Here is a 15,449-nt window from a genome sequence, read left to right as displayed (position 1 = left end):
CATGCAATGAAACTAAAGCAGTCATATTTTTGTGCAAAAAATTAAAATTTAAAGTTATCAAGACTGCATTATAAAATTTACAAAAGCCTCCATTAATCAAAAAAAAGGGGGGATAGTAGGATATTATCATGTAAGGAAAAATATCCTGTAAGTAAATTACATCTAGAAAATTTTTACTTTACAAAATTAATTTTCATTTGTAATGCTAACAGCAAGACACCCATGAAAAACACACATGGTGTCTAAGTAAGACAAAGGAAAATCGTTTGGGCAAAAATAAAAAGGATCCCAAATCAATTATATAGAAAAGATTCCTTTATTAACTTTTGGTAGAGAATATGTTTGTATATTTTCAGAAAACAACTCCAAGACCATGTGGATTCCTGCAACAGAGAGGAATTGACAGGTCTGCTCCAACCACGAAGACAAGAGGAGAAACAGTCCAGAGATGGAAGACGCTGACGACGCCTTGCCATGCTAGTAGTCAGCTGCTGTGCGTTGAAGCAAGTTGCCTAGGACCAAACCAGAGAGGGTCAGACCTGCATTGCCACCATGTGCCCACCATCCAGATATCATTGCTGACATGTACACATAAGGAACTGTTTGACATTGAAACGGGGACTCAAACATTTTTTGTTATTATATGTTTATTTCTAGTCTGCAGAGGCAAGATTTTTTAAAGGAAAGAAATGGGGAAAAAATAGATACAGAGGCAGAGAAGCATTGAACAGACTGTCAAACTACAGCGGGAAAGGAGGGGAGGTTACAGGGGGCGCTGTAAGAGATCAACTGAAGGACTTGTACGCATGATATAAGCATAACCAATGGATACAAGATACTGGAGGGGGGGCAGGTAAAGACATGTATTGGGGGGTAGGGAAGGTCTGGGGGGAGGTCAATGGGGAAAAAAAAGGAGACATATGTACTACTATTTGTAATACTTCAAACAATAAAACAATATTTTATTAGTAAAAAAAAAAAAAGTTAAAGCTGTTGGGTGTTTGACAGGTTAAATTATCTTAGGGAAAATGAGTATTTAAAGGAGAAAACTAAAAACTTTCTCCATAACAGCTAAACAGTAAAGGTTATTGGAAAACACAATACAGGATAGATATCAGAACTACCTTCTTTTTTCACTGCGGTGACAACTTTCTGAGTTTCTGACCATGATTCCACAATCTCCTTGCATATGTTAAGAAGGGAACCTTCTTCCTGGTTGGAAAAGAAGATCAATTAATTAATTTCCTAGAGAGCCCTCAACCTGAACAAAGCCTATGCAGAGGGCACAGCTGGTGATGAGAAGAAACCAGGAAGAGGGTTTGAGAGCCACACAACAGAGAGTATGTTTCCCATTTGGAGGCTCTGGATGCAGAAGTAATCCTGTGTGTGAGTCCCAGAATCCATACCTACTAGGTCAAAAGCGCCCACTCCATCCTGACAAGATCCGGAGGAAAGGATTCCCACCAACTCAGGGCAGTCTTCCTCATTCTTTTGGAGCAACAACCTGTTGCCTACGTCAAAACCCTTCTCCTCTGTGAACTCTTCTTGGGTCGATATACTCAACTCAGTATGTTCTCCAAGGTTTATCACTTTCATGTCAAGAGACTGTTAATAGTCTAAGGCAAATTCATGCCTGTCTTGATCAGCAGACATACAGCTCCAAATAATGACACCATGAAAAACAGGTCAAGGAGTTGGTACCAATGGATACCCACGTTACATCAACTTCTTTTTCATAGAGTATTTAGAAACTTCCCAGCTGGAAATAAAAACGAACTGAAAATGCTTACATCCTACTCTTTCCCTTTACAACCTATAATGCCAGGGTCCAAAAAAAGAATTGATCCTACTGTGTTGTATTTCCACTGAACTTATGAGCTACATCACAAGCTGTGTTAAGGCTTTCCCAAAAATAAGCCAATCTCACCTGAGCACGTTCTGGGGGCCCTTGCCAGGAGGTCCTGGGACAGCGGCATTAGTATTATATTGCAACCATGTACCTGATCAATAAGCTACCCTTTCACCATGTAAGTGTTAGTGGAGATGAAGGCAGCAGAAATGATGAGGAAAAACAGACAATTTGGTGACCTACTACTTAAACACAGCTTAAAGTACACATTTCTGAATTCTTGAATCTGCCTCTAAGAGGCTAAGTGCCAAGTTTATCTTTCTTTTTTAAAACTCTGATCTCTTATTCCTACCCCCCCCCCCACACACACACAGCAATGACTACTGCATTTGTGAATCCTATTCTATCCTATCTTATCCTATCGTACATAATAAAACCCTAATATGCCAATCAACCGAAAGGCAAAATTACCAGTCGCTATGACGCACTCTGACCACCAGGGGGCAGACGCTCAATGCAGGAGCTGCCCCCTGGTGGTCAGTGCACTCTCAGGGCTGGCCAGCGCAGCAGTGGTGGTGGAAGGAGCACCAACTGATGGCTGGCAGTCAGACATCTCCCCAGGGCTCCTGGACTGTGAGAGGGCACAGGCCGAGCTGAGGGCCCCTCCCTCTCCGCTCCCCTCCTCCCCCAGTTCATGAATCTTGTGCATCGGGCCTCTAGTAAAGGTTAAAACAATATGCGCTTCAGTTCTGCCTAGGCATGAAAAGACCTCTACCGGGCTTACCTCTTTGGACTCCTACCTCCAAAGTAGGAACCGAGAGGCTTTTGTCCTGGGAAGCCCTGGCACTGCCTCTTCCAGGACAGAGACCTCCCCTGCACTCTATCCCCCTCCGCCACTGTCAGCGGGTGGGAATGAGATTGGGCGTTAGACTTTTGTGGTAAACTCCCACGTATACATTTCAAGAGCATCGAGTGCCTTGTCCTCAGGAATACCGAAAGCCAGTCCTCTCTGTGCACCAACAACCTTCCTGCTTCCCCAAACCCTGAGAGGGCGGAACGCCTTTCCCCAGGCCCAGGACTCAGGAAGAGTACTCTTCTCCAGGAAAGGCCGCTTATCCTCTGGAACACTGGGTAGGGGATGGGGGTAAAGACCTGACAGGAGCTGGCCAGAGGCTCAAGAAATGGGTTCCGCCCGGCTTCTCACCAGGAAAGCAGAGGCAATGCCCTGCAGAGCTTCTCTTCCTCCTCCTCCTCCTCCTCCTCCTCCTCCTGCAGAAGGATGTAGGCGCCTCCAACCATCCATCCACCCAGCATACACAGCTGCTACCCTCGCCGCACCATCACCCTCTCCAAGACAGGGGCATTCACTTCACTGGGCGCCGCCATCTTGGGGTCAGGGTCCTGCCAGCCTCCAGGGCGCCTACCGCAGTGCCTGATAGGCCGGGCCGCGGGTGCCCTGCGCATGCTCACAGAGGAAACCCAGGCTCCCGCGGGTGGAGCTTAGACCCTGCAGTTCCATAGCGACTCAGGTTGGAGTTTTGCAGCTTCTACCAAGAGAGCATCTCTGCCTATGCAGGATCACGTGGTCTCTCTAGAACCCTGGCAGGCAGGTATTCTTAACAGACTTTTTTACATTTGGAAGAGTCCAGAGAGCTTCAGTCACTTGGCCAAAGTCACGTGGCTAATAACTAAACAGGACTGGAATTCAACTTGGATTCCAGAGGTTGGGCCACCTCATCCCACTGTGTACATTCCTACACAGCTTTCAAGAGGAGCCTGCTGACTGTGTCCAGAATACCGCCTTTCCAAGCTGCACTCCTAACAATACTCAGCTTTCAGGAAACCTTCCCTAATTCCCTGCCACCTGTGTGAAGACCACGCCAGTGTGTTGCGATTGCTTCTCTGCAGAACCCAAAATATAGTAGGTGCTCAATAAATGAACAGGCAACCTCAAGTCATTTCTTTCCGTCATTCTACAGTTTATCCTTTGCCAGATACTCCGCTAAGAGCTTTTGGTGCATTATCTCTTTTTTTTTTTTTAATAAATTTTATTGATTCTTTACAGAGAGGAAGGGAGAGAGACAGAGAGTTAGAAACATCGATGAGAGAGAAACATCGATCAGCTGCCTCCTGCACACCTCCTACTGGGGATATGCCTGCAACCAAGGTACATGCCCTTGACTGGAATCGAACCTGGGACCCTTCAGTCCGCAGGCCGACGCTCTATCCACTGAGCCAAACCAGTCAGGGCGGTGCATTATCTCTTGTAATCCTTCCAAAAGAGTCCTGAAGAGATGCTTTTATAAACCAGAATTGAAGACAAGGAATCTGAGACACAGGGAGTCACACAACAGAGCCCTCCTGACTCTGCAAAACCCCTGGCTCTGGGCTGAAATGAATTACAGGAACCTGGGCTGCCGTCCCCTGAACTGCACAGGAGGCAGGCAGGTGACTGGCCTGACTCCTTCATTCACTAAATATCATTGGTTACTCACAGCATGTCATTGCTTTTAGGCATTGGAATACCAAAATGAATGTCACAAAAACCTCTGCTCTCAAAGGTTCTTCAGTCAAGAAGGAATAGCCGTGTTTAAACTAGTAATGACAACATATTGAGATAAATGTGCTAATGGAGCTTTTTCTAATGGAGGTTTCAGTAGGATGCCTAGAAGAAGACTTGGTTAAATTTGCCTGTTAAAGTAGGGTTGATAGCTGTGAAAGTGTGGGATCCAGAAAGGCTTGCTAGTGGAGATAGTGAAGCATAGTAGTCCCTCCTTTGAAAAAAACTGCTGTTTAAAACTGCTGTTTGAACTACTCTGTTATTCTTAGTCTCTTATTCTGTAGGTCAACTCTGTTATTTTTAGACTGTAAAATAACTTTGTTTTCAGCTTGAATAATAGAAAAGATAAACTTAATTGTCTGACCTTGCAAGCTAGCCATCTAACTGATATGCTGATATTGATGCCAGGTGTCTGTATAGATGTGATACTCAAGGTTACAGGTGTCTGTATAAATATGAAATGTACTCAAGGTTACAGGTGTTTGTTAGATATGATATGTACTCAAGGTTGCAAATTGTCTGTAAAAATAACTTACACAAGGACCCAAAAAGATACAAAAAGAGAATGCTTCCTTCTTTGGCTGTTCAAAATTTGACAGAGGTAATCTGCTCTGAACCTGCATGCAATAAAGATGACTCCAAACTAATTGGTTCATTAAGGTATCTTGTCCAGCTCGCTGATTTGCGATACAACATTTGGAGGCACCAGCAAGATAAGAGACAGGTGCGTATCGACGCCTCGGACAGACGGCCTCCCCTGCCTGGCTGCCAGGCCCTGAGGATCTCTAGTGGGAAGTACCACCTGACTAAGCTTTCCAGGGCCCCAGAGATGCTTCTCAGTGGTCTTGACAGCCAGACAGAGGACACTTGACATGCCCTTGCGTTCTTTTGGAGTCATCGGAAAGAAAGCCCCCGGAGGTGAGTGAATTCAAATTCGATTAAGGAATTTTGAGTTCACTTTGCTGTTTGTTTGCTTGGGACTATCCAATTTGCTACCGAGAAGGGGCACTGGACACAATCTTAACTCCTCTGGTAGGTTCTCACTGAGACGTTGGTCGAGAATTTTGTTCTGGGGCATGGGTGCCGGGAGTGCCCCCACGTCCATTTGGGGAGTTGGGCAGTGCTTCGGTTATCTGCTCAGCTCCTGTTCGGGCTAGTCTACTGAGAGAGTGTGAGTACGGATGTTTGTCTGTCTTGGCATAATTTTCTGTTCATTAACTGGTTTATAAATATAAGTGTGAGAGCCTGTGTAAAAGCGAAAGCTAGTTTGATTTATTCTGCGCTTCTGTTGATTCGTCTGGCTAAAACGTTTGATTTACTTAAGGCTGGGTGCTCTGGCAGACTGCAAAAACCCCCAAGCAGCTGCTGGGATCTCCTTTTTCCCAGGGTTGTTTTTTTTCTTTTTCTTTTTTTTTTCTCTCTGTCAGAGAGGGAATCAGCCCCACTTAGCTAATGAAATTTCTGTCTATGTTTGTATAAGTAAGGGTTTCAGTTTGCTCTTCCCTGATTTGTGAATTTGCTGTATTAGGTTGAAATTTTAGACTTCTAGGGCAGATTTAAAGGCAAGAGAAAAGTCTTTTCAAGTTAACTATTTGCAACAAAGTAGTAAATTTCAAAGAAGTAAAATTTTTATCTCCCCTCTGGCTGACGGAGGTTTCCAAGAAAAAAAATTTGTCCCCCAGCCTGGTAGGGCAGGGCTACTGGGTGCTTCTTGGGCTGCATTGGAATGGTTAAGCAGAGAAACTTTGAAATATAATATTTTATTGGCCGCATTAAAAGGAATTAATTCTACCAAATCCTTAATGTTACAACTGGTTTAAGTTTTAATAATCTTTAGATTAAATATATTTAACAGCTCTTCCGAATGTAATACTTAAAGAATTTAACTAAAAGGCAGTTTTATGGGATATCAAGGGCCCTGAGATAACGCAAAAATCTGTCTCTCTCTCTCAAAAGAAATATTTTTGAACTAAATTAGACCGATACAATATACTTGAAATTACATAAGGAAAAATATAGCAGTTTTTACTAGACAAGTTTTAATTTACCTGCTCTTAGTTTTATCACAGAAGGTCTAGTTATCTTTTCTTGAAAAAGTACATTTAAAGTGTGTTCATAAATATTAATCTAAAAAATGATGGCTGTTACTTTTTGATAATTATTGCTAAAAGTAAAGAATTCTAATACATTTTAAAGAATAAAAGAAATAAAAGGTCTACAAGTTCCTGATAGTGTGACAGAAAAAAAAATAAAGATACTTAATAGAAAGTCTAAGGTATAGTTAAGCATTTTTGAAGAACATAGAAAAAAATTTTGAAGGCTAATTTGAAAGTATGAAATTTATAAATATTATGTATATAATAAAAAGAACAGAGTAAGGTTTTAATAGGAAGAGAAAAAAAGCAGTCAAGACAGGGGAAGGCATGACTTGGGAAAAAAAGAAAAAAACAACTAAACTCCCAGGAAGAGACAGAGTTGAAGTCCGCAGCCGCCCTGGTGATTTAGAGCTGGTTACTAGGCAGACTCAGCCCCCGACAGCCAGGAGAAGGAAGGAGAGGAGAGGCTGGGCCTGCAGCCATGGGAAGAAACAGCAGCAGCAGCAGTTTCTGGTATTACAAGGGATTAACAGGAAACAAAAAATTCCCTGAGTTAAAGGGCTTCCAGTGCCTTGAACTGTCCCAGAGAAGCTGAAAGATTTAACCCCTTAGACCAGTGGTCAGCAAACTCATTAGTCAACAGAGCGGCAAACCACGGCTCGCGAGCCGCATGTGGCTTGCAAGCCGCAGTTTCCCGACCACTGCCTTAGACTAAGGGGTTGGCCAAGACACCTGGTTTGTGGTGGGGGTGGGGGGGGGAGGGGGCAGATGCCCTGTTCTTAATTACACAGAAGCCTGTGGGAAAGGTCAAGGTCCCTGCCAGGAAAGAGGACAGGTGGGAAGGCAAGGGCCTGATGCCCAAGCCCTCACGGGAGCAGCTTTGCTGTGTACAAACTTGTCTCTCCCTGCAGCCCCGGCTGTGTTTGGCTTGCCACTAGGAACCAAGCAGTGGTGAGAGACAGGGATGGCAAGGCCCTGTAACTGATACACAGGGTTAACAGGAGAGGGTAAAGTGAAGGCACTTTCCATGGACCAGAGAGCCTTCAGGATTTTCAGACTCTCCTAGAGAGGAGGAGTCTGACTGACAGACTGGCCGAGACCCCACTGGGTTAAAAGGACTGGATGCTGCATATTGAACTTATAGACTGCAGTTTGCTAGACAGAGGTCCAAGCCCAGTTGTATAGGGATTAAGCTGCCTGTGTACAGCAAAACAACTTTCTCTTGTGCCAGAATACATTTTAGGGAAATTCGAAACAATGTGTTTGTGACTAGAAAGAAGAATCGGCCACGACGCACAGCCTTGACAGTGGCCTGCAGAAAACTGTATAATAGACTTAGATGATGCCTGTGTCTTCATAGATATGACTCCAGAGAGACAAGGATAGTTTTGCTTTTTGTGGGAAGGTCAAGAATAGACTTTAGTCACCTTCCTAAGATGTTTGTATAGCCCTACCATGTGTCATGTTGGTAGCAGATGATTTAGCTGCCAGAAGCGGCCGCAGTGCCAATGTTATTCTTCATTATGTAAATATATTATATTAACCTTTAATTCTCTTGCAGATTTGAATGCAGTTGCCAAAAGGGCAGGTGCCCAAATGGGCAAAGAAAAATACCCATCAGGTTTTGGTCTCTATTGAGAGACAGTGGCAGCCTATATACTGCCTTGCAGGCCTGTATGGGGTGCACCCCATGTCAGGGGTGGCACAAACCTCAACTTTAGGAAACTGGAGGAGGCCTACTTGGAACAGAGGGAAATAGTGAATATCAGCCCTCTGTTATAGGAATTACAGACCCTGTGAAGTCCTGTGACATATGAGACCCTGCAAAGGGATAAAGCTCTTGTGGAAGAGCTACTCCCTTAGTCCGTTCTGAGAGGACATGTCACCCTTCCTGGAAACCATATGTAGTTTGAGCACAAGTCAAATAGGGGGAACCCTACTACAGGGACAGCTGTGACTATTTAAGTGTAGACACATTTTAAATTGCTTCTTGCCATTTAAAGACAGTTACTGTTTTGTTATCATACTAAATATTACTCTAAGAGAGTCCATAGACAGGACTGGCAAGGAAAATCAGAAAATCTTAGACAGGTCAGTATATTTTTCTCTATATATAATTCCTCCAAAATTTGGCAATGCTTAACAAATCATGTCAATACATTTCTTTGCAAAAATTCAATAAGACCGGTTTCCAATAGTGGTTTTATTGACCAAAAACTTTGACTAGAGTGTCATGTTTTAAAAAGCCCTGTCTGAACTCTGAATACTTGAAGCTAACAAGAGTGTCATGAAGAAATCCTGGTATCCTGCTTGGGAGCCCTAAAAATAGCTCGTGTTGGAGTGTCAAGCCCATACCCTACCATCGCTGGTGGTTGGTCAGAGTAGAAGGGGAGCAATAAGGGCGCCTCTGCATCCCTGCGGGACCCCCACACACTCTAGGCCGCAAGGAGTAGGAGGGCTACTGAAATGGGCCTTAAAGCCTAGGGCATGGGCCCGGGTAGAGCCACTGCAGGTGAGGAATTGACCCATCTCAGCAGATACTACAGGCAGGCCTGACGGCAGCTGGATGGCTTGGCTTCCTGGCCCTACGGGGCACATTAAGATTCAATCATGAAATTCTGGCAAAGATAGTCAGTTACTATTCTTATTGTGTTTATGCAAACAATCAGGCCAAATTGAATACAATATATAAATTAGTCTTAATTTAGCTCTATTAATAAACATAGGGGTAATTTTAAGAAGAAAAATTCTATTTCAATAGAAATTATTAAAACTGAAATGTTTTCTTTCCCTTCCACCAGACCATTTGTTGTAACTTTTGCTATTCTAATTGCTCAATAATACTAAATTTTTTAATACAGTGTGTCTCCACCAGGTCACAAGCCCACCTCTTTCTGTGCCCAGGCCTCTTCGTCCCTCTGACATACAGCAAGGATCTCTTGGCTCTGAAAGAAAACTCCATTCCCCTTTATCACGGAAGTAGTCAGAGGACCCTGAAAGAATTCAGAGCCAAGATCCTGGAGGTAATATATTAGGTAGTAAGACAGACATGAGCAGAGCAAGGATGATGAGCCAACTAGCGCTACCAAATGTAACTAAGCCTTTCCACGTCTACCTATGTGAGACAAGGGGACTCCCCCAGAAGCAAGAGGAAACTAGGCTGCAGATAAAGCAGCCCAGGAGGCTGCCCTAAAACCAGTGGGGCCTCTACAGATTCTAGTGACTCTTCCAGACTCTACCCACCTCACCAGCTTACACAGAAACCCAATCTAGAAAAGCTGAAATCCATAACCAATCTTTACTCAAGTTCTTACAGGCTTTACAGTCTACCCAGAAAGCAATCCAGAAGCACGTCCGAGACACTCGGCCTGTACCAACTTCTGATCTGGTTCATCCCTTCCACCCTGGTGACTCTGTTTGGGTAAAGAAATTTACCACCCAAGAACTGAATCCTACCTGAAGAGGACCACACACCGTCATCTTGACCACCCCCATGGCAGTCAAGATCGCTGAAATCCCAACGTGGCTTCATCACACTCGGCTTAAGGCAGCACTGGCAAAATGGAGAATTCAGGACTCTTTATCAGACCCACTAAAGCTAAGACTCTCTCGCATGTACTCCTGGCCCTCATTCTGGGCCCCTGTCTTATAAACTGGTTTATTAACTTTATTCAACAGAAAAATTAATTCCATCAAGCTGATGGTCCTCAGGGGTCGATATAATCCCCTCCTCAACAGTGACCCACAAGAGTCAATGATTTAACTCGGTACATAAAACCAGTGGGGAATGAAGCATAATGGTCCCTCCTTTGGAAAAAAACTGCTGTTTAAAACTGCTGTTTGAACTACTCTGTTATTCTTAGTCTCTTATTCTGTAGGTCAACTCTGTTATTTTTAGACTGTAAAATAACTTTGTTTTTAGCTTGAATAATAGAAAAAATAAACTTAATTGTCTGACCTTACAAGCTGGCCATCTAACAGATACGCTGATATTGATGCCAGGTGCCTGTATAGATATGATACTCAAGGTTACAGGTGTCTGTATAAATATGATATGTATCAAGGTTACAGGTGTTTGTTAGATATGATATGTACTCAAGGTTGCAAATTGTCTGTAAAAATAACTTACACAAAGACCCAAAAAGATATAAAAGAAGAATGCTTCCTTCTTTGGGTGTTCAAAATTTGACAGGTAATCTGCTCTGAACCTACACGCAATAAAGATGACTCCAAACTAATTGGTTCATTAAGGCGTCTTGTCCAGCTTGCTGATTTGCGATACAATAGGAGATGATGTGTACATTTTTTTGAAGAATAAGAGTTCTTTAGACAAAAATACTGGAAGAGGAAGGAAGCAGATCCAGATGCAGGGAGCTGTGTGCAAAGGTTTTTTAGGTGGCCTCCAGAGAATCATGTGTGGCTTGAGCAACAGAGTTCAGATAGAAGCTGTTCAAGGGATGGCAATAGAAAGAAAGGGACGGGCTTGACTACCTTGAAAAGGGCCTCTTGAGAGAGTTCTCTCCTTGTATTATCATTGGTATAATGGAAATGAATGGACATGGGACATTGCAATTCAGTAGAAATACAGGAGGGAGCATTTAACTTGTTGCTTCCTGGCATTGTTGTTAATTTTGGCTCAAGTAAACTTAGAAAAATTCTCTAATGAAAGAAAACAAAAGAAATAGAGGATAGTATTAATATTAGCCCCATGACATCTGTGTGCTCACTGAGTTAAAATGTGATAGTAATAGAGTAAGAAGCCAGAGTTAGTCCTCAAAGATGTGTCCCTGTTTCAAGTCTTCAGATGTTTCTAGATCTACTAACCCAGTGGCTGTCTCACAAGTGGGACTTGTCAGTTGACAGGCCTAGGAACCATCATAGCTCAAGGATCATGGTTGAGGTCAGTGCACAGCCCCCACAACTACAAAACTTGCACAACATTTCAGTTAGTGTTTTTTTTTTTTTTACTTTTTATTTATAAACTGGGGCCCAGTGCATGAATTCGTGCACCTTGAAAGGAATTGTGGGCCACAAGGCTGCAGTGGGCACAAGAATGGGTCTTGGCCCATCCTCTGCACCCCCGCCCGGCCCCTCATGCCACGGTCCTTGGATCCCCTGTATGCCAGCAGCCCAGCTCCCGCCACCGCCGCTCCCACTCGCTGATGGCACTAGCCCCACTTGCACCCACTGACAGCACGAAGTGACTGGATCTGGCGCCAGCAGCGGATGTAAGCGGGGCCTGCACCTTCAGCAGGTAAAAGCAGCAGCTGGTGCCCTGATCACCCCTTAGGAGCAGGGGGAGGTGGAGAAGCCCTCGGGGGCTATTGGGGCTGGCAGCTGCCACTTGCACCCACTGACAGCGCCAAGCGATCAGGACCAGTGCTGGGTGCCAGCAGTGGGTGCAAGTGGGGCCAGTGCCAGCAGCAGATACGAACACCAGGCAGGACTGTGGCTTGCGGGTGCAAAGAATTTTCAGTAACCACCAGAGGCTCGCCCCAATGACAGCGACCAGCACCCAGCCTTGGTCTGACACCTCCGCTCACCTGATCCACCATCCCACCGCAGCCGACGCCTGCCATGTTCCATGCTCTGCCACCTGCTGCTGATGCCCACCATGTTCTGCGTGTGCCCCCTGGTAGTTAGTGCACATTATAGCGGACGATTGTTCAGTTGTTCGGTTGTTCTGCCTGTTGGGTCTATTTGAATATTAGGGTTTTATATATATGGATAAGTGCAGACTCACTGGAAGTTGCAAAAATAATACATAGAGACCTGTGCACCTTCACCCTGTTTCCCCCAGTGGTAATATATTACGTAACTATAGTATAATATCAAAATCAGGAAACTGATATTGCTACAATGCACAAAGTGTTTTTGAAGGCATCACAAGCTTCTCACAAACTTGAGTGAAGGCTCTCCAGTCCCTGCATTAAAAACAATCCTTGTTGGCTATTTTACTATAAAAAATAATTGCTCATGGTTCAGAAAAAGTCATACAAATGGATGAATGACAGAAAGCTTAAAGGAAAAATCAAAATGGCTTTTTACACAATAAAGAGGTGCTGTCACATTTATAATTTTAAAATATGCAAATTAAACTTCCGATGAGATACCATTTTTGCTTCTCAGCTCAAAATCTTATAGGGAAATGTTGGAACAAGAAATAAATCAGCATGATCTTGTTGGAGGGCAATTTGAAAAGACCCAGCATTTCTACCTCTCTGAATTTATTATAATACATATGTCTGTGAGGAATGACATATTTATAAGGATATTCATTGCAGTGATGCTTATTGTGGTAAAAGGACAGAAATAGTCTACATTCTATCTATAGGAGACTGGCTCAAAAATCCACAGAATGTACATATTGCGCAGCTGTAAAAATGGAGGAACTGCTTATGTACTGATGTGTACACATATATACCCCTGGACTACAAGGCTTCAATGGGCAACACGTTATTTGCCGCCCCCCCCCCCACCATGTGGGGAGGCTGAATGTCCTTGTAATAAATTTTCCATAAATTTATTAAATCTTTTGCGTAAATCTTCTGCTCTGTGACTTCATTCTTCGGCTTTGCAAGACACTACCCCAGGAAAAACCTCGGGTTGCCATTCCGGTTATCAAGACAGATCAGGTTTACTCCTCTTCTCAGAATCCCACAATGGGCCTCAATTTGACTCTGAGTAAAGCTAACGAGTTTTAAATGGCCTACGAGACCCTATGTGATCTGCTACCTCTTCACCTTCCTCTTACCTCTCCAGCCACATCTCCTTCCTGCTCACTTACCTTCAGCCTCATGGGCCTCTGTGTCTCCCAAATACACCAGGCATGCCCCTGCCTTACAGCCTTGGCACTGGCTGTTTCCTCTGCTTAGAACAGTTCCCTCAGGGAGCCTCTTAACTCCTTCAGACCTTTGGTCAAATCTTATCTTCTCCAAGAGACCAAGCCTTACCAACTTCTATAATATTGGAACTCTATTTCGGTCCACCTTTGTCTTTGTTACAGCACTTTTTAATTACTAACATCTATATTATTTACTCATTTGTTATGGTTATTGAGTATTGTCTGTGCCTCCTCACTAGAATATAAGCTCCACAAATGCAGAGATCTTTGTCTCTTCTGTTTACAACATGTCCCATGCATCTGGAATAGTACTTGGCAAATATCTTTGGAATGATCAAATCATATTTAAAGTATAAATCTAAGTACTATGGAAAAAGTAGCAGTTCCTAAATTTCATGTTCTTTATTACACTTAAAAGTCAGAGTTATAGTTATCACACTTACAGTTATCCAGTGATGAGTCTTAGTCACTTCATTAATGACTAAGATACTACTAAGTATTTCCATGGTACATAACTTTAACCATGCATACTCTACTTTGTTTTTATGCTATTTAAGTTAAAATAAGTTGTCTTTATGTAATAGGACGTTCTATTTATGACAATGCCAAGTGTAAGCAGAGATTCTAATTCCAAGTGCCAATGTACTCTAATTTCCAGTTTAACATGTTTGCATATGCATGTATATGCTCTCTAAGTGCTTTCCAAAAAGCCAGCACATTCAGAATAATGGTTATGTCTAGAGAAAAAAAGAGTAATACTATTGAGAGAAGGTCAGAAGATGTATTTGATAATTTTTTACTTTTTAAGCTGGGTGATAGATATACAGATATTGGCTTTATTATTTGTTTTAATTTATATATATATATCATACATCATATTTTATATATGAAATATCTATACTAATAAAAGAGTAATATGTTAATTAGACCAGGAGACCTTCCTGAGACCTTCCAGATGTCCTTCCGGACAAAGCCGGGGGCTTGGCCGGCCTGCAAACGGCCCTCAGCCCCTCTCTGGGCTGGCCCCGCCCCTCAGCAAGCAGTTAGGGATGATCAGGTAGGCAGGCCAGTGGTTGGGGGCGATGAGGCAGGCAGGCAGGCAGGCAGGCAGGCAGAGCCCCGTGATTGATCGCCTCAAAGAGGGAGACTCAGGCCACAGCCTGTGGGAGGGATGCTGAGCTGCAAAGGGAGGTGCTGATGGCAGTGGACGCTGCAGGGCGGGGCTGGTGCCAAGGCGGCTCCTGAGGGGGCATGGCGCCTGCAGCCTGGCCCAGGCCCCAGGGTCGCAGCCTCCCTCCCCACCCCCACGGCTTCTGCAGGGCTGGACTGCCTCTCCTCCTGCTATGATGCCTGGGCAGATCCCAGACCCTTCCATAACTGCAGCCTCTCTGCCAGGGCTCGGCCCCCTGACTGCAGAGGAGCTGAAATACCCTGACATCCACAACACTGGGACCATGATGGCCCGTTTGCACTTCCTGGAGGTGAACCTGGGCAAGAGGCCTCAACCTGTGAAAAGTGAGCTAGATGAGGAAGAGGAGCGGAGGAAAAGGCGCCAGGAAAAGAACAAAGTGGCGGCAGCCCCATGCCGAACAAGAAGGAGCAGAAGGAGTTTCTGCAGCGGGAATCTCAGTGGCTGGAGCTCATGAATGTGGAGCTGAAAACCCAGATGGAGGAGCTGAAGCAGGAGTGGCAGCCGCTCATCCTGATGCTCAACCGGCATCGTCAGGACCAACAGCGTTAAGACTCCCGGCTCCAGAAGACAACCCACTGCTGGAGCAGCTGGAGAAGAAGTGGCCATGGGCTGGGAGGAGGAAAAGGAGGAGGAAATGAGAGGAGGGAGAAGGAGGAGGGTCCCAGAGGGCTCTTCCTTGCTCCATGAAAAACTCTACAATGAGGCTCAGCACAGCCAGCATCGGCCAGGCTTTTTTGTGAAACTCAGATCAGCCACACCAGGGGAAGAAACCCAGGCTGATGAAACCCAGGACCAAGCGCTGAGACCACAGTAGTCCTGACGGGGGGGGGGGGGGGGGGGGCTGTTCTGCCTGGGGCCAGGCTTGCAGGAGGCAGGACAGAGGCTCTGGGCCGGAGAGACGCCCAAGC

General features: G+C 44.5%; 1 long non-coding RNA gene and 1 pseudogene across 2 annotated transcripts; one reads left to right on the top strand and one right to left on the bottom strand.

Moving 5' to 3' along the window:
• Positions 1-295: 295 nt before the first annotated feature.
• LOC308245751 lies at positions 296-3,262 on the bottom strand. Its single transcript, XR_013960318.1, has 3 exons — positions 3,054-3,262; positions 1,125-1,212; positions 296-512 (listed from the first exon to the last, which is right to left on the bottom strand). It is a non-coding gene; the product is annotated as an uncharacterized lncRNA (long non-coding RNA).
• Positions 3,263-14,692: 11,430 nt separating this feature from the next.
• Positions 14,693-15,179, top strand: LOC308241357 (jun dimerization protein 2-like; annotated as a pseudogene). Its single transcript has one exon. The product of its transcript is annotated as a jun dimerization protein 2-like (transcript).
• The last annotated feature ends 270 nt before the right edge of the window (positions 15,180-15,449 follow it).

The sequence above is a fragment of the Plecotus auritus genome (assembly GCF_963455305.1).
Source record: "Plecotus auritus genome assembly, chromosome: 1".
Classification (NCBI taxonomy): Eukaryota; Metazoa; Chordata; class Mammalia; order Chiroptera; family Vespertilionidae; genus Plecotus; species Plecotus auritus.
Note: the sequence above shows the minus strand (reverse complement) of the source record. Positions and strands in the feature narration are given on the sequence as shown.